The sequence below is a fragment of the Sarcophilus harrisii genome, chromosome 6, assembly GCF_902635505.1.
Source record: "Sarcophilus harrisii chromosome 6, mSarHar1.11, whole genome shotgun sequence".
Lineage (NCBI taxonomy): Eukaryota > Metazoa > Chordata > Mammalia > Dasyuromorphia > Dasyuridae > Sarcophilus > Sarcophilus harrisii.
Genome location: NC_045431.1, coordinates 213,394,774 through 213,413,315, shown reverse-complemented (window position 1 = coordinate 213,413,315; position 18,542 = coordinate 213,394,774). Strand labels below are relative to the sequence as shown.

Sequence of the window (18,542 nt, the reverse complement as noted above, 5' to 3'; positions counted from 1 at the left end):
TTTAGATTACTAGGATTTGCTTAAAGCTTCATTCAACTGACCTAGCCAGTGAGTTATATATGAAAAAATCATTTGATCTTTCAAATAGCCTAGTCATCTCTTTCAGATTATAAATTGCTGATCTGCATTGGTAAAGAGGGTTACCTTGATAGGAGTTTCCTTCTGATCAGTGAAATAACCAAACTGAACCAAATCAAACCAAACAAAAGCACAATTCTTTCCCTCCTTGATGGGAGTGAACCCTGAAACTGTGTCCCCTTTAATCTGTAAAAGAAGGATGATTTGGAGTCTCAATATCTCCCTCAGGGAAAAGCATACCTTTCCAAGCCCTCCCCATGTTAAGTGGTCTCATTCAGTTGGAGATCTGAGCCTGCTAGTCCTATTGAGTGGCTAGAAACTCCAAGATAAGTAATCTCGTTTCAACTGCAAATCTAGGCCCAGGGCATTGAAGTCTAAGCCTCAGATGGCTAATAAAAGACAACTCTGAACCCTGAATCTTTGCACAAGTTCTAAGCAGGAATATGCTTTGCCAAGGAAGCTCTCTTCTTGGCAAAGCTGCCTGATGGGACTTTTGCCCACTGTGAGGATATTCTCTTCTCAGTGTTAACCTTTGTTGCCTTCCTGACAGGGCCTTGCCACTAAGAAGACTGTCTTAGCAAAACTGACTTCTCGTTGGCAAACTCCTAATGAAGAGTTTTGCCCATTAAGAAAGCCTCCTTCTTATTGAACAATAAAATTCCCTTTTTTGTCACAGCTAAGAAAGCTTCCTTCTTAGTGAACAATAAAATTCCCTTTTTTTGTCACACACAGATTTTTAGGTTTGTGAATTCTTTCACATTGGACCTGTGCCAAACAGAGGGGATTCCCCACCCCAATTCTCACACCTCTTCACTACCATGAACCTCATCATTTGCACCTCATTATCCTCATCCCTGGCATTTAATATCACTATAAAAATATCTAAGCTTATTAAAATGCTTCTCTATATCCAAATCAGACAGTTAGTTCTAATAAATTAAAGCCTCATGAGTTAAACTTTTAAGTAATTAGTATTAGAAAATACTGGGGTTGGACAGGACCTCAGAGACTATTATCTATTTCATTTTCTTGCTGGACAATGATAACTGGTAAAGATAGCTAACAATTGGCTTTGAAAGCTCTTCATAATTTGGCCACTTTGAAATCTTCTTATACTTTATTTTGTTCCATTTATGTGGCACTCCATCTCTCTGTTCTGTGTCCTTTATGCCTGGAATGGTGTCCCTCCTCACCTTTATCTTGACTTGAGACTAGGCTGAAATTCTGCCATTTACCGTGGAGCTATCTTACAAGAACAGCTGTTTGTACTTCGTTTCTTCCATTAGAAGGTGAGCTCCTTGAGGGCAGGGAGTGTTTTTTGTTATATTTTTGCCTCTCTTTGTATCCCCAAAACTTAACAAGATGCTTGATAAACACTTAATAAATGCTTGTTGATTGAACACCTTATCTGCCATAATGCTGCTTACATAAGTTCAAATCGTTGTAGCTGCAACAAAGTTGATTCATATTGAGCTCATAGTCCATTATATATAAAATGCTCCATATCTATGCTTTTCATTTTAGAATCAAGTGATTCATAGAATTTCATAGTAGAAAGGGATTCAGTTACAAGAAAACAAAGGCCTGGGAAGATCAAACATTTTGAATAATTAATAGTTTGGGGAGTCAAATCCAGGCTCTCTGGCTCCAAATTCTCTGTTCTTTCTTTGGCCAGCACCCCATGTATATTTACAATACCTGATACAAGCAGATAGTTAATACATGCTTACTAATTGATTTTTTAAAACTATATTGCCTCTATTATAATATGTAAATACTTTCCAAAATGTAAAGCAGATGTTATCTATTATCATTATTTATGCAGCTAATTTTTAAAACTGAAAGCTTCCTTGAAGAGTTGTTTTTGAAGGAGATGAAATTTCTCCTTGCCATAGTCAATAGTCCTCATGTGTTTTTGTGGCCAAGAAATAATTTGTCACCTGCCAGGAAATCTTTGGCACTTGTGCTGATTAAAACTATAGAAGGAAATGACAAACGACTCCAGCAGCTTTGCCAAGAAAACCCCATGGTTAGTTGGTCCACAATGTCACAAGGAGTCAGATACAACTGATTTACTGAACAACAATAACAGCAACAAGGCAACAGACTGGTGAAGAGCTTTACTGAAATGAATTACATTGAGCTTTGGACAGTTTGTCTTCAGGAGTATATCTGAAAGCTTTTTAGATTGGTAGGAATTGTTATAGCTTCCATACCACTGGTATAGTCTACAGCGACCCAGGAACTCTTTCCTGGTTCTGACATCTACTATTATATGTTACTGGGTAAATCATATCTCAGTGCTTAGGGTAACTTTTTATAAAAAATGAACTTAAATAGACATTTTAATCATGAGTATAATGAAAAAGATGATTGCACATGAAACTTCAAAAAAAAAACAACCCTCCAAAACAAACAAAAACAACTGAATCACAGAGAAAGCCTTCCAATCTATATTGGTAAAGGAAACGCCTCACCAAGTGCTCTCTGTACCTCTTAAATCACAGGTTCAGTAATATTAAAAAATGATTTATTAGATTTGGTCAATCATTCAGGCTTGTTGAGTCTTTTGAGTAGAAACTCATCGAGGGCAGAGACTTTGTTTTTTGTCTTAGCTCCCAACTAATATGATGCCTTCCATAAATAAATTGAATCACTTGAATATGGCTTTTTTTATGGGTTTTTACATTGTTAGAATTGTTGCATAAGTTGTAGCTGGTCATTGGAGGTGACATTTATGCTGATGGAGTCAGGCCTCAATGAAAACATCAGAGCAAGCTCAGCTCAATCTATTACTACATTATTAATAGATCATAACTTGAGACTGGAAAGGAAATTTAGAGATTTCTAATCCACCCCCCCCCCAATTTTATATTAAGGAAGTTGATAAAGTAACTTGCCCAAGCAGAGATCCGAACTCTGGTCTTGTGCCTCCAAATACAGCATTCTTTCTATTGCAGTGCACTGCACTGAATCATAACACATTATAAAAAATATGAATATTGTTATCGGGAGACTTGGTTCTAGGTCCCAACTGCCGTCAATTCCCTGTGTCATTTTATACAAAACACTTCTCCTCAATAGATCTTTATCTATTACAGCATTAGATCAGATCTCTAATAGTTCTAAGTGTTGCCTCATTAAAGCCTAATTCACACACAAGTCAAGACATCACCTTTGTGATGCCATTGGCTCTCTTCAAGAACAAAAAATGAACGACAATTAGGTGCTTTTTGATTTATAGTATCAAATGCTAATTAATCTGCCTCAATTCCAATTAAGATTTTAAAAATTAGGTATGTCCCTAACCAAGTTTTAAGATCCATATTTTAGAATTCCTTTTCATGAAGTAGAGCATCATTAGTACAAAACTCCATATTTGTCTGTTTATCTAGATATCTACCTGTCAGGGGCAGCTAGGAGGCACAGTGGATAGAGTACCAGTCCTGAAGTCAGGAGAACCTGAGTTCAAGTCTAGTCTCACACTTATCTCTTCCTAGCTGTGTGACCCTGGGCAAGTCACTTAATCCCAATTAACTCAGGAAAAAAATCTACCTATCATATTCTATTAAACATTTAGGATCATAGGATTATAGACTTAGAATTGGAAAGGTCCTTAACAGTTATCTGGTCCTGGGCTTCTAAATTTTTCCCAGTTATGACCTCTTTTCACCTTTTTAAGTGACTCCAGATATATGTTTAGAAAATAGGTACATACAAATTTCCTGATAGTAAATCATAATTTCACAACTCCCACATTGTTATCAGAATTCATATGGAGTTGCAACCCACAGTTTAAGAAGCTTAGATCTAGTCCTATGCATAAGGAAGCTGACATTCAGACAACAGTGCTTAGCATAAGTCCTATAGCTTAGTTAAGTCACTGAGATTGGAGTGACACTGAATCTTCTTCAAATCTTGGGCTCTTTCTGTATCTTTCTACATGGATGCTTCATTGTGGCTTGGATTTGAAATAAGATTCTTGAAGGTTATGCTATTGGAATGTAAGCTGGAGCAGGTTCTCTATTATCTAGAAAGCTTTTAGAATGGGGCCTGAAGATAGATTTTTAAATTCTAAACTAGTAATCTCAGGGAAGCTCTTCACCAGAATGTTGTCCAGTGGGTGAAGAATTACTTCTCCTCCCCTCCCCCATAATACTTTATTTCCCCTCAATTACATGTAAAATAATTTAAATTTTTTTTAAGTTTTGAATTCCAAATTATATCCCTTCTTTTCTCTTCTACCCTCTCCCTGAGGGGGAAGAAGCTCTGTATAGTTTATAAATTAATAATTTTGTAAAAGATTTGCATGTTAGTCATTTTGTAGAAGAAAACTCCAACAGAAAGAAAGAAAGATAGTATGCTTTGATCTACAGATCACAGATAATATTTTTCATTATGAGTCCTTTGGGAATTGTCTTGGATCATTGTATTGTTGAGAAGAGCCACGTCATTCACAGTTGGTAAAAACTTATTTTTGACCACAGAAACTCATGAAGATTATCTATTAAGACAAGGAGTGATTTGATTTACTTGAAAAACAAATATTTATGTATAAGAGACTATGCTTGGTTTATTACAGGGTGTATCCAGACCAATTAAATCATAGGCAAATATGTACCTGATGAATAGACACTTGTGTCTTCTATATACTTACCTAGAAGCCTGAAAGGAAACAAAATAATAAATTTGGTTCCTGACCACAAACAGCCTGTAATCTTACAGGGAGGGATACAAGGCTAAGAAATATTAAATAATTAAAAAGTGAAGAGAAATGACTTTTTGAAATGGTACAGAAAAAGAAGAGAACAGATGAGTGACCACTTGAGTGGTCAGGGAAACTCTGACAAAGTATATGAAACTGCAAAGAATAGATAGGATTTGGTTAAATAGAGAGGAGAAGGGAAAACAATCGAGGTAGAGAAAAGAGCGAAAATAAAGGTACTGCAGCAGTTAGGCAAGAAAATAAGCATTTATTAAGCACTTGTTGTATGCCAGACCTATACAAAGGAATACAAAAATGAGACATCAGTTGCCCTTAAGGAGCTTAATTTGTTGTTTGTTGTTTAGTCATTTTCAGTCATGCCCAACTTTTTGTGATTCTTTTTGGGGTGTTCTTGGCAAAAATATAGACTGATTTGCCATTTCCTTCTCCAGCTCATTTTGTATATAAGTCAACTGAGACAAACAGGGATGAATGACTAGTCCAGGATGACACAGATAGTAAATGTCTGATCCAAACATTGTTATTTTGATCAGATTAAGAAAAAATCCAGGCTTAAGGTAACAAGGACTTGGCTTAAAACTGTGGCAAAAGTCATTGAAATGAAAAGAGAGGTGAAAGAGGTGGCAAGGTTTAGCAAATCCTTAACTCACTGGAGTTAAAAGGAAATCAGAAAACTTTCAAAAAAAAAGATAGTAAAGATTTTATAATTCAACAATCTAAGCAGTGAGGAAACCTATCTGTTGTATCGCCAAATACAAGATCATTCAAGCCCTTGATTAGGTATCTTGGGGAAAAAAAGAAATGTGTGTAGCTGGAAAGAGAATCCTGAACTAAGAAACTGAAGGTTAATTGCAAGTCCTGTCTCACCACATATTCCTGAGCCAGCCAGCCATCTGATCAGTCAAATGAAGGTATTGACTACCTGTCTACCCCCCAGGGTTATTGTCAGTGTTAGATAAAAACATGTGTGAAAAGACTTGGGTAAACCATACAATGCTACATAAATATGTGTTATTAGATTTCCTCCCATGGTAGCCTGGTGTACATATTGTACTGTTCTGTTCATTAGAAAGAACTTCCTTATTTTGATCCAAAGTGGCCTTTGTTATTTTGACCCATTGCATCAAGTTTTATCTTCTGGAATACCATAGAAGTGGTCTATTTCCTTACAGCTTGCCAACCCTTTGAAGACAATGCTTGTTTCTGTTTAGTTTTTCTCCCTCCTATTGGCTAAATTTTCTCTGGTTTTCAACTTTCTATGGAAAGACTTTGGGAAGGGAGGGAGAAAAAAGTGCATAGCAGAGACCAAAAGAAAAGTTAGAAAGAAGCACAAAAAAGCAAAATAGCTTTGAAAATAATGCATAGTATTCATCACAGTTTTTTTTTTTAACAATGTGAAATGGAAACATGATTTTATATTTAATCTTCAAGTTGTACCGCATACATGGAAATGTTTTGTTTTTGGGTCTTCTATATTTAAGTTCAAAATGAATAAAAAATAAAATAATAGGGTTGTTATAGGTGAAAAAAGATTTATCAGACCTGTTCACTATTCTGGTGGTTCTCCTTTGGATGCTAATCTGTCAGTGTCCCTCTTAAAATGTGATGCTTATACTCCAGAAAAAAGCTGAGAAAGAATACATCTCCCTCCCTTGCTGTCAGGATACTTAATTTCAGATTCCATCTCTGATATTTACTGCTTCTGTGATTTTGTGCCAATCACTTAACCTCCCTAGTACTGTTTACATGTCTGTAAAATTAGTCTTGGACTGGACATGTTTTTTCCCGTTCTAGATTGGAATCTCTCTGCTACATATTTTCAGGAGATTATAAATGGGAAATATCATTATCTGTCAATAAATATTGATGTTTATGCTATGAAAGCTACTATGAGCCAGGTGTTATGCCAAGTGTTGAGGATACAGAAAAAGGCAAAAGACCTGCTCTCAAGGACCCTACAATCCAATGGGAGAGACAACAGGCAAATCACTATGTACAAACAAGCCACGTATAACAAATTGGAGATAATCAACAGAAGAACAAGAGAGAAAGATGAGTAGAGAAAATTCTAGACATGTAGAACAGCCCCTAAAAACGCCTCATCAGGAAAGGAAATTTCTTGTGAGAAAGAGAAGAAAATTGTCACTAGGTCGTAGGTGGAAGGCAGGGGTGGTTTAAGGTAAGAGAAGCTGGAAAGGTGGGGGAGAGGTCATATTATGGAAAGTTTTGAATATTAGAGATATCAGATATATTGATGAGTTTCTTTTGCTGGACTTTTTCAATCTCTCTTTTTTATTAAAAGGGATGACTTGCTGGGTTAGCAAGGGAGAAATGATTCAGAAGTGAAGATGATATTTAAAAAAAAGATACCTACATATATAAAGTATTCCAAAAAGTTCAGTTCATGTGTTAAAGCTTAAATATGTGTCAGTATTTATAGACCTGTAGAAATATGTGTGTATATATAGGGATGCACATATATGAATGTGTGCATGTGTGTATACACACACACTTACACACATACACATAACCATATATGTGTCTCTCCCTCTACCTCTCTGTCTCTGACTTTGTCCTTGTCTGTCTCTCACTATCTCTCTGTGTCTCTCCTTCCTCCTTTCTCTCTCTTCTTCCCTTCTTATTTCTCTAGAAACGGTTTGATCAGTATAGACCATAGTGGAATTGGCTATTTTACATGAAAGACTCCAAGTTTACTGGTCTGACAGAGATGGTTTATTATTAGTAGTAGAAAAACTGATGGGATGGGCTTATGGGAGAGGGGAGCCGTTTTATTTGGGGGAGTAGGTGTGGTTGGACATTGGGATCATGAGATCCAGGCTGAAAAACTGGATTGGTCCTCAGGTACCCTTGACTCCATATCCCTCATTTTACAGATAAGAAAGTGAGGCTCAACAAGATTAAGTGACTTCTTCAGAATCACAAAGGTTGTAAATGTTAGAAGTAGAATTTAAATCCTGGTCTTCCCAACATCAAGTAACTTACTCATACAGCATCTCCATGTAAGGAATTAATGAGTTGGAGTTTGACCAGATTGATTTTAAGGTAACAGTGATTTGCTTGAGATCCATAAATAAAGATAGGGTTTGAAACCAGGTTCTCTGAGCAGATCCGGATCCAGCCAAAACATTTTAAGAGAGAAGATGGGATTTCATTTATGGATACTTCAAGGGCACTAGAAAAAACAGCACCAGAGTTCAGGATAGGGTCAAAGAAGTAGGGACATAGATTTGGAAACCATCAATTTTGAAGTGATAGATGATGTCATAATATTCTCCTTTGATTTTAATTTTCAAAACAAATTTAATTTTAAAAATGGTTTCCAACTCAATTTCTAATTCAAATCCATTAATGGCTTTCAACCTTTGTTGCTCTCATGGACATTTCAATGATTTGAAGGTAATAGCATTCCTATTTATGGAACATCTCCAAAGAAGTGAAACTGATTTCACTCTTCCTAGAACAGGTCTTTCTTGACTTTGTTATTTCCTCTCTCTGGACTGCCCTCCTCCTTGCACCTGTTAAAGTCTCCTACCTACCCTTCAAGGCTAAACCTTCTTTGCCAAGTTTTCTCTGATCTTCCCAGGTGAAAATAATATCACCTCCTCTACTGTATTATGCATTCTGAAGAGTACTGATGCATCTTACTTATCTTTATAACTTCCTAGCACAATACTTGGCACATAGTGAGATACTAATAAACATTTTAAATGAAAACAAAACAAAGCCAACTTGCCATAAGACATGATGAAGTTTCTGTACTGAAAGATACCAACATTGTCCAGATAAAAATTCATCACTCTTGGATATGCTATTGTGAAGTTTTGGCTTTATAATTTCTGTTTTTCTTATCTTCTTTTGACATATTTGAACTAGATATCACAGGGAAGGGAAAATGTTAGCCAGATGTTAAGGAAAATTAGAATCTTTCCCAAACTCACCTAGCCAAAAGAGTATGCCAAGGAAGATATTAGATAAAGGGTGGAGAGAAAATGAGCTTGACTTTTGGGAAATTTTCAGGCAGATGGGTCAAAGTGGAAGAAGAATTGGAATGGTGCTGTTCCTTCAGCTTTCCCTTGAAGGATGATTTCTAGATCTGTGCAGCTGAATTTATTTGAGTAATTGTGAAAGAATCTATCATCCACTTTGTGTATGTGTATTTATTTGTGACAAATGTGTATGGTAATATGAAAATGAGTAAAAATCAAGAAAATTTCCATTTCTAACTTTTACTGTTTCCATGGAAGTCCATTGTTCAGTAAGATGGCAGGAAAAAGTCAAGATAACAAAGGAAAATCCATATTCAAAGTCTATTCTGCTTTGAAAATTTGTAGATTTAAATTGAAGTTATTATTGAACATCTGATCTCTCTTAGAAAAATTCTTGAAAAATTGACCTATTGATTGCTCATGATATAACTCATATTATATCGAATTGTTTGCTATCTTGGTGCAAAAGAAACTAAGAGAGGGAGGGGAAAAATTTAGAAATCAAGATTTTATAAAAATGAATGTTGAAAACTATCTTTTCATGTATTTGACCTATGTTTTAGTGGAATACCTGGGCTGGTAGATGAGAAACTGATTCTCTAGGAAGAAAGAGACCAAAAGAAAATGCCACATTTCTATTCAGGGAAATGAGGGGGTCAGGAAGATCAACAATGCACACCCTTCTGGGGATCTATCAGCTTCTCAGGCCACCGCTTACTTGGGTCCCTTGACCTTTCTCAAGGAACGCCTATTACAGGAAGGTTTTATCTTCTGCTAAGTTCATCTAGTACTTCTGCTGATTTCCCAACCCAAGAGTTTATGAAATATCAGGTTTGGCTGCTATGGAAATGATTCCCTGCTGCTCCCTGAAAACAGAGCACTTGGGTTTCGGGTTTTGCTTTTATCTGATGGGACCTATTTATCTGTATTTCTATACTCATTTCATTTTTTCTTCCTCTCCACCCACCACATTAGTTCTCCTCCTTGAGCTTGGTAAGCTCCTGCGGGACACATGTGAACAAATTTCCACATCAGCCTGCTTCATTATGGGGAGTCATATTAAGAAGTGGTACAATAAAAAACATTGGCTTTGGAGTCAGGATAAAGGTTCAAATCCTTCCTCAGATGGGTACTGTCCCTTGGGGCCAGGCCAAGTTCCAATCTCATTAGCCTCAGTTTCTTATTCCATAAAATAAGGCATTTGGCCTGAGATGGCTTCTTTTTAAAAGTAAGAGTTTATTTTTCCTCAATTACATGTAAAAGCAATTTTAACATTAAAAAAACTTGAGTTTCAAATTCTATCCTCCCCTGTTCTTGTCTTCTCTCCCTAAGATGGTAACCAAACTGATATAAGTTATACAAGTGCAAACATGTAAAACAGATGTCCACATTAGTCATTTTGTAAGAGAAAATCTGAACCAAAAAAAAAGTAAAGAAAGTGAAAAATAGTATGCTTTGGTTTGTATTCAGACATCATCACTTCTTTTTCTGGAGACATAATGTTTTTCATGATGAGTCTTTTGGGATTGTCTTAGATCGTTTTTGCTGAAAGACATTCACAGTTGTCCATTGTATAAAGTGATAACAATATTGTATAATGTTCTCCTGATTTTGCTCACTTCACTCTGTTATCGGTGCATATAAGTCTTTCCAGGTTTTTCTGAGATCATTGTGCTCATTATTTCTTAAAGCACAATAATGTTCTATTCAATCACTATATATGCCTTTCTAATAGCTACCAATACTAAATTTATGACTATTTACTCTTTTGCTGAAAGATAAAATTATAGCTGAGTTGATTTCTCTTCTAGATGTCTGTTATTGAATGAATTGATTTCTTTAGCCTGACTTGCAAAGTCAAAGAGGATCCAGAAAATAATTTTGTAAACTGATCATAGAAATATGCAAAAAGTAAAATTCTATGACTATTAGAATGCAGCTAGTTAGAACAGCGAATAGAGTGTCAAGCCTGAAGTCAGGATGTTCAAATCTGGCCTTAATAGCTATGGTACCCTGTATAAGTCACTTAGCTTTGGCTCAGTTCCTCATCTATAAAAAATGAACTAAAAAAGGAAATGGCAAATCTCTCCAGTGTCTTTGCCAAGAAAAATCCTAAATGGAGTCAGGAAATGACTGAACAACAGCGATGGCTATTAGAAGGATCCCTCATTTTACAGATATGGAATCCCTCCCCCCAAATGAGGCATGGAGACCTTAAATGACACTAGTCAAGATTCTGCAGATAGTAAATCATCATTAATTATAACTAAAAGTGACCTTAGTAGTCAATTTACCCCCTTTCTTTTACAGATGAAGAAAATGAATCCCAGAAAGAACCAGCCAAAATGACTCGGTCACAAATAAGAGAGAAGATTCTAGATATCAGAAGATATGAGATAATGGACATAAAGGATTTTGTAAACTTTGAAGAGCTTTATATATGCCAGTTATTAGTATTGCTACTACTGTTATTATTATTAGACAGAATTAGGTGATGGCTTTGTTGTTTGAGCCTTCTACTACATTTCTGCTGAGCTTAAGTAATGTTCTTGAAGTGGTGTGCTGGCATATATTTAACGATCAGGGTCTCCAGGGAAAAAAATGGATGCACACAATTTCAAGTTTAATTTGCATTATTAACACTTTCTTAAGTCTAGACAATTGACAAAACAATCAAGTCCTGATTTGTAACTTTCTGATTTGAGGTGTAAATGCTTGCAGTGAAAGTTTAATTGTGTCTTCACAAGACTAAAAACTTTTTTAATTTTTTCCATTAAAATTTTCCATTTAGTACTTTGCCTTTCTTCATAATATTTGAATTATAAAATTAAAATGATGAGAAAAAATTAAGAATTTAAATTAAAATCTGCATATACAATAACAAATAACATTATAATAAACTTGTGATCTCATCTACTGGGTTGCTCTCTCTCCTCTATTAATGTAGATTGCCTCTTATCCAGATCTCTCATCCACATTTACTACTTGTTAGTGGATGTCCACATTTAAGGATTGTCATTCAGCCACTTGGATTGTGCTTAATTCTTCACAACTCCATTTGGAATTTTCTTGGGAAGAATACTGGAGTAGTTTAGCATTTCCATCTCCAGGTCATTTTACAGATGAGGAAACTGAGGCAAAGTTAAGTGCCATGCCCAGGGTTACAAAGTTAGCAAGTCTCTGGGCCTGGATTTAACTCAGATCTTCCTAAATCTAGGCTGGGAGATCTGGCAACCTAGTTATTTGCCCCAAACACTTAAGATTAGGAGGAGAAAGAAAAAACAATTTCTTGGAAAAGTTGGTGAAACTTTCAATTTTAAGAGTGTTAGAAGGCATCAGGATTCTGAAAGTCAAGGGAATAGTAGTAAGGGTATAGTAGTCAGAAAATATCAAGGAAGAGAACTGGGCGGGGAGGGGAGGGTGGGGGGAAAGAGGGTATGATCATCATCCAAGCTGAGAAAAAGTCAAGGAAGAGAGGACTAAGAAGAAGTCAATGGTTTTGTAGTTTAAACCATTGGTGACCTTAAAGGGAACAGTATCAGTGGAATTGTATGGAAGGAAAGCAGATTATAGATTGATGAGTAAATTGGCAAGGAAGTACTGGGAGCAAATAGACCATATATGACTGAAATTTAACAGTAAGGGAAAGTAAAGGCTGGTGGCAATGTGAGGGCCAAGAGGCAGTTTTAGGATGAGAGCCGTGGATTTGATAAATTGTGAATAAGTAAGACACTAATACATAATACCCAATCAAAGGAAGATGGAATATTTTTTTTAAATGACTGACACATTCACTTAAAAGTATGCTGTAGCACTCACAAACACTCAAGATTCAGAATTCAAATCAGTGAATTGTGCAAAGCACTGATTAGATAGATCTTTTGGGCAGTTAGAATGAGGGGAGATTTTGGGAATCATTGGGAGTTTTTAACCTGAGTTCTACTGACTTCCAATGGGTCTGTGGATGGATTTTAAGGAGTTAGTGAAGTTGTATAGGAAAAATGTCATCTTTATTTCAATAAAAATGATTTCCTTTGTCATCCATTTTACATCATTAGTCAGAGAAGGGGTTCTGGACTTCATCTGATATCCAAAGGAATCAAGGACACTAGGAACTTTTGATTGCCACTTTACAGATGAGGAAACTGAGTCTTAGGGAAGTCATACATTGAGGCAGTTTTGAGCTGGGACTAGAACCCAGGTCAGTATTTTAACCACTATGCCATCTATCACCATCAAATATCTGGAATAATGCTTTTCTCTATATGTAGCATTTTGAACATTATAATTATAATGTTGTATATATTTATATATATATATGTGTATAGGGGTATGCATACATCTATTTCTATATTTTCAGCTCTTTGGATCTTATCCTTTTAGGCAGCTAGTAGAAGTTAACTTATTAATTTTAGGTACAAGAGCTAATGAGAATGTGTGAAAATTTGATGTTTAATTTTTTTAAAAAATGTAATTTTATAACTTTCCAGTATAGAACTTATAGTATTTGCTAAAAGAAAAAAGCTTCAAAGTAGAGATGTCAAGTCTCTTAAGAGTGGACATCCTTGGAATTAGTTTGTTCTATTGAGCAGGTCAAATATCTTTTTCCATAGGTAGCTTTTCTGTACTATGGCTTAGCTTGGCAAACTGTACCTTTACAGAAAGCTTAAAGATATACTTTGCTCTTACCCATAGTGGGATTCCTTTTCAGAAGTTATAGAGCTTATTGTAATAAGATTTTTCTGTATTTATTTTAAATAGGGAGAAGCCATTTGGTATACTGGATAGTGGTCTTCCTTTGGAGCCAGAAATGCCTCTGACATGTACAAACTGTGTGACCTTAAGCAAATAATTTAATTTCCCAGTTCTCTGGGGAGATTTTAAAAAATTATCTGCTTAGATGAAGGGAGTCTCCACACAAGAATTTCCCTACATTGGTTGAAATGGCAGGTCAGAACCAAAATAAGGTATTTTCTATTACTGATAAAATTTAGAAAGGAAAATGAAGTTAATAAACTAAAAATCTCATTCAGTATTGAACATCTTATATTACTAGTTAAAGATATATTCCCTGTCTATCTCACCCACTGTTCAAAAGAAAAAACTTGGATAATAGATCCCTTTAGACTGCATCTATATTCAGTCCTTTGGGATAACCAGGAACAAGGCTAAGATCTACCTGGATATTAAAGAGAACCCCTTTCTAATCTCAAGATAGGTTTTCTTTACCACCTACTAGCCTCAGTCTACCTCCTCTTTTTGGCCAGCCTGTGACAAACCAGAAAATTTGGTCATTTGAATATTAAACCAAATATACTTGGGGATCTGCTGCAAACCAATTATACAAAGGCAGTGTTGGCTCATCCATATTTTCTTTTCCCATCATTACCTCGATTGGATTGTTGAGAGTCATAGTGCTCTCCCTCACAATGCATTGCTCTGAATTTCCCTTATGAGTAAGGGAAAAGAATACCCAACTCATAGGGGCCAAATGACACTTCAGATATTAAGTCATGAAAAGTTTTTGGTGAAACAAAGAAATTAATAATTTAAAAAATTACCTCCTATTCTGAATCTCCTCCACTGCTCCCTTTGCAAATGAGTGGAGATCAATCACATCAAACACTGGTCCCAATCTTCCTTGCAAACTTGTCCTATCTTTGGTGCAACTCTTTCTAAGAAGCTGGTGTTTCCTGCTTTTGCCAGTGGCCCTGCTGCCCTGCCCCCAGCGGGTACATGACACAAAGCTACTTGCAAATGAAGGGGGATGGCCCAATCAGAAGGCACAGCCAAATTCTGGAGGGATCCTGAGAGTGAACAAATAAATAAAGAGAAGTTAAAGCCTTCCAAGTCTTAAAGTGGAGAAACCAAGCAAGGAAAATTGTGGCTGCCAGAGACACTCATAGAGCCTTTAGGAGGATCCAGCCTCTTTTGCCTGAGGCTTCTGAGTCCCTTCCCTGGTCCCGGGATAGCAGCAGCAGCTTCCAGTCAGCTGCATAGCTCTCCCCCCCTCCATCTGTTCCTAGCTCCTACTTCTTCCTGGTAAAATGTTAGGACTTGGAGCTACAACTATTTAACAGATCAAAAGACAAACAGTTCCTAGGTTACCCTTGTGACCAGAAACAGCTTGGTCTCCCAGGATGCCCAGTTTCTGTTTCCCAGAACAGTGACCTTGGGAAGGTCAAAGAGAGGGGCAAAGTCACAACCCTGAATAGTATCCAGCTCTCCTGGACGCTGATCCCCAAAGAGCCAAACCCAGTACCTTTCTGCCTTCTTCCCTCCAAACTCTAGCCCAAAGGTTGGCAGCTCCTAGAGTTGGCACAGGGCTTCCTTATCACCCAAGCACCGCCTAATGAATTAGTTGATAAGCTAACAAGTCTCCTTAGAAAAAAGGAAGGAGGAGAGAGAAAAGGATAAAGACTAGAAGGGTGAAGAGGAGGGAGAAAGACCAAGATAAGACAAAAAGGAGGAGAAGAAAGACGCTGGAAGGAAGAGGAAGGGGGGAAGGGAGAATAAGGGCAAAGGGAAAAAAGATGAGGAAGAAGAAAAGGGTAGGGAGAGATTTAGGACAATGGAAGAAAGGTGGAGAGAAGAGAGCAGAAGACCAGATGAAGAGAGAAGGGAAGAGTAAGTAGGAAGGAGAAAAGAACAGGGAAGAGGAGGGGGAATAAGAAGGGGAAGGAAGATCTGGGGGAAGAAGAAGATCAAGAGGATGGAGGAGGAAAAGCAGAGAAGAGGATTAGGAGGAATAAAGAGGAAATAATATTAATAATAGCCATTATTTATTTAATGTTTTGAAGTTTGCAAAGCTCTTTAAAAATATGATTTCCTTTTATCCTCACTGATTTCTTCTCATGTTCCAGATGAAAAAACTGAGGCAAAGAGGGACATAAAGATGGGTAAGTGTCTAAGGCCAGATTTGAACTGAGAACTTCCTGACTTCAGGTCCAAGGTAGAAACATTAGGAGGAGGGAAGAGTTGGAGGAAAAAGGAGGAGGAGTAATAAAGTAAGAGTAGAGTAGATGTAAAAAGGAATCTCCGGGGGGAGAAGGTGGAGGAAGATTAACCAGGAAGGATGGATTATGTGTAATTTTCTTGATCCTTTTAACTTCTCATGTGCCTGTGAGGTAGGGAGGAAGAGGAGGAAAAGGAAGAAGAGGGAGGAATATCAGGAGGAGGAGGAGGAGGAGGAGGAAGAAGAATGGAGGCTTTTGATTCTGGGAGAAGGAGGTTATTGGACCAGGAGAAAGAAGGGAGAAAGGCATTAGAAAGAAATCTGGGAAAAGGAAGTAGCCTAATTAGGCCATTGGCAGCCTGGGGCTAGAGGGCTTCCCACGTAGGAGAGGGGGAGAAGAAGGGAATGATTGTAGGGGACTTGCGTCCTAACGCACACCCTCCCCTGCTCCACCAGTCTCCTCTCTGGGAAAGTAGTCACCTCAGCCCGCAGCCTGTTGTTTCTTGTCTTGTTGGTTTTCCCAGCTGCTGACAGGTAGAAAATCAAGGAGAGAGCAGAGAAAGAAGCAACGTCTGCCTTGTCCCGTAGGTGGTGGCTGCTCATCTAGGAAGCCCTGTGCTCCAAGTCTGGTATGTTGGCCAGATCTCAAAAAGATGCACCCTCTGGAGTTCAGCCTCTTTTTTGGAACAGAATGGATGATGCATCGTGGTGCCTCTGACAAGCTGGCTCTCCTCCCTCTTTTTTCCTCCTTCCCCTCCTTCTTCTCTTCCTCTCTTACCTCCTCTTCTCTTTCCATGTTTCTTCTGTTTCCCCCTTCCCTTCTACTTGTCTCCCTCCCCTCCCTTCCTTTCTCTTTTCTTCCTTTTCCTTCCCCTCTTCCCTCCTCCCTTTCTCCCTTCCCTTCTTCTCTGTCTTTTTCCTCTTCTCTCCTCTCTTCCTTTTCCTCTTCATTTTTTCTCCTTCCCTTTATTTCCTTTTCTCCTCCTCCCTTCCCTTCCTTGCCTTTTCCATTTCCTGCTTACCACATCCCTTCCTTCCCTCTTCCCTTCTCTCTCTTCCTCTTTTCCTTCTATTTCTCCTTTCTCCTCTTTCCCTTATTCTCTCCTTCCTTCCTATCTGATACTAATTTCTTTCTCTCTGTCTCATCCTGTTTTCTACTCTAACAACAGTAAATAGTAACAATAATTTAAAATTCTTTTATAACATGTTATCTGATTTGATTGTCTCAAAAACCTTGAGGGAGGTATTATTATCATCCCCATATTACAGATGAGGAAACTGAGACAGAGAAGTTAAAATTTGCCTAGTGTCACATAGCAAGAACTGAGGCAGGATATGAATTCTCCTTTTCCCTCTTCCTCCTTAAAGCCCAATGTTATCCATTGTTTTAGCTAGCTGTCTTCCTGCTTTCCCAGTCCCCCCCCCCCCGTCTTTTCTAATTTTCTATTTTCTTCCCTTCAAAACATTGACCTAGCAATTAATTAGTTCAATCTCATACCATCCTTTATCCTAGAGTACTTTGTTCTGTTGACTGATCGCTTGAGTAGGAAGTGAGTGCTAGTTTTGCTTTGTGATCTCTCTCTTTACTTCTGTCATGGTGGATTTCTAGTCTAATCACTTCCTTTGCCACTACCCTGGGTTGCTTCTACTTTGATTTCTTAGCTTCTCTAATATTTAAATGGAGGAGTCACAGACCTGTGCTGAATAGGTCTACTACAGAGTCATGTTGTCTCATCTCTATTAGGTGTTCATTTCTGTAGTCCAAGGCTTTTATCTGAATATCTATCCTATTGCCCTGAGAATCTATTATTAGACATATCTTCTCTGCCTGAGATAACTATTTTCTTCTTTTTGTTCTTTTTAAACCAGATGGACTTATATATACTTTTCAGAAAACCGAGGCTATCCATCAGGCATTCCCTCTTCTCTACAAATTTATATCTTAAAACTTTTATTTACTCAACATTCCTATTTACTCTTCCCTCCCTTGCTCCAGTATCCAAGAAAGAGGTAACTCTTCTTACAAACACTGATTCTTCTCCCTTGTCCTTGGTCCTGTCAATCAGTCCATCAGCACTCAATCTATAAGTTAGCATTTATTGGATGTTTTCTCCAAGCCAAGCATTTTATTAATTCATGGAACTATGAAGGCAAAAATGAAACGGCTTCTACTCCTAAGAAATATTCTTCCCCTCTTTACTGGAATCTCTCCTTAATTTTCAGTTTTTTCTTATCTGCTGTTTTCTTTCAGCTATAAATATGCTTAGAGCTCTATTCCTAAAATAGCCTCCCCTTGATTTCACCAACATTTCCCCCCATATTCCACAATAGACTCAAAATGGATACATGAACTTAATAATAATATTTATATGCTTTGAAATATTAGAAGAGAAGCACTTTCATGGTGAAGTGAATTCTTAGTGAAATAAGGGAGAGGGATGATCATAAAGAATATAATCCATAATAATTTAAAAGTTTTTGCATGAACAAAAAAGACATACTTAAAGAAGGGGCCAACAAGGAACAATATCTTTGAAGTCAATATTTCTGATGAGGTTGATATTCAATACGTATAGATATATATGTACATATATATTCATATATATACATGCACACATATATCCTATTGAGAAAACTTTGCTTTAAACTTTTTTATACTTAATAGTATTTTATTTTTTCAAATTATTTGTAAAGATAGTCTTCAATATTCATTTTTGTAAAATTTTGAATTCCAGATTTTCTCCTTCCCTTCTTTTCTTCCCTCCTTCCCAAGGCA

At 37.1% G+C, this 18,542-nt stretch overlaps 1 protein-coding gene across 3 annotated transcripts in view; it reads right to left on the bottom strand.

Annotated features, from left to right (window-relative positions):
* BBOX1 (gamma-butyrobetaine hydroxylase 1) overlaps positions 1-18,542 on the bottom strand; it is a 102,460-nt gene that overhangs the window by 61,824 nt on the left and 22,094 nt on the right. Inside the window, exon 2 of one of the 3 annotated variants that reach the window (XM_031943456.1) lies at positions 14,373-14,618. The exons of 1 other annotated variant lie outside the window; for it this stretch is intronic. The gene's annotated coding sequence lies outside the window, so the exon portion shown is untranslated. Of the gene's footprint in view, positions 1-14,372; positions 14,835-18,542 lie in introns of those variants that run through there. One more of the 3 variants, XM_023506306.2, reaches the window with a different exon arrangement.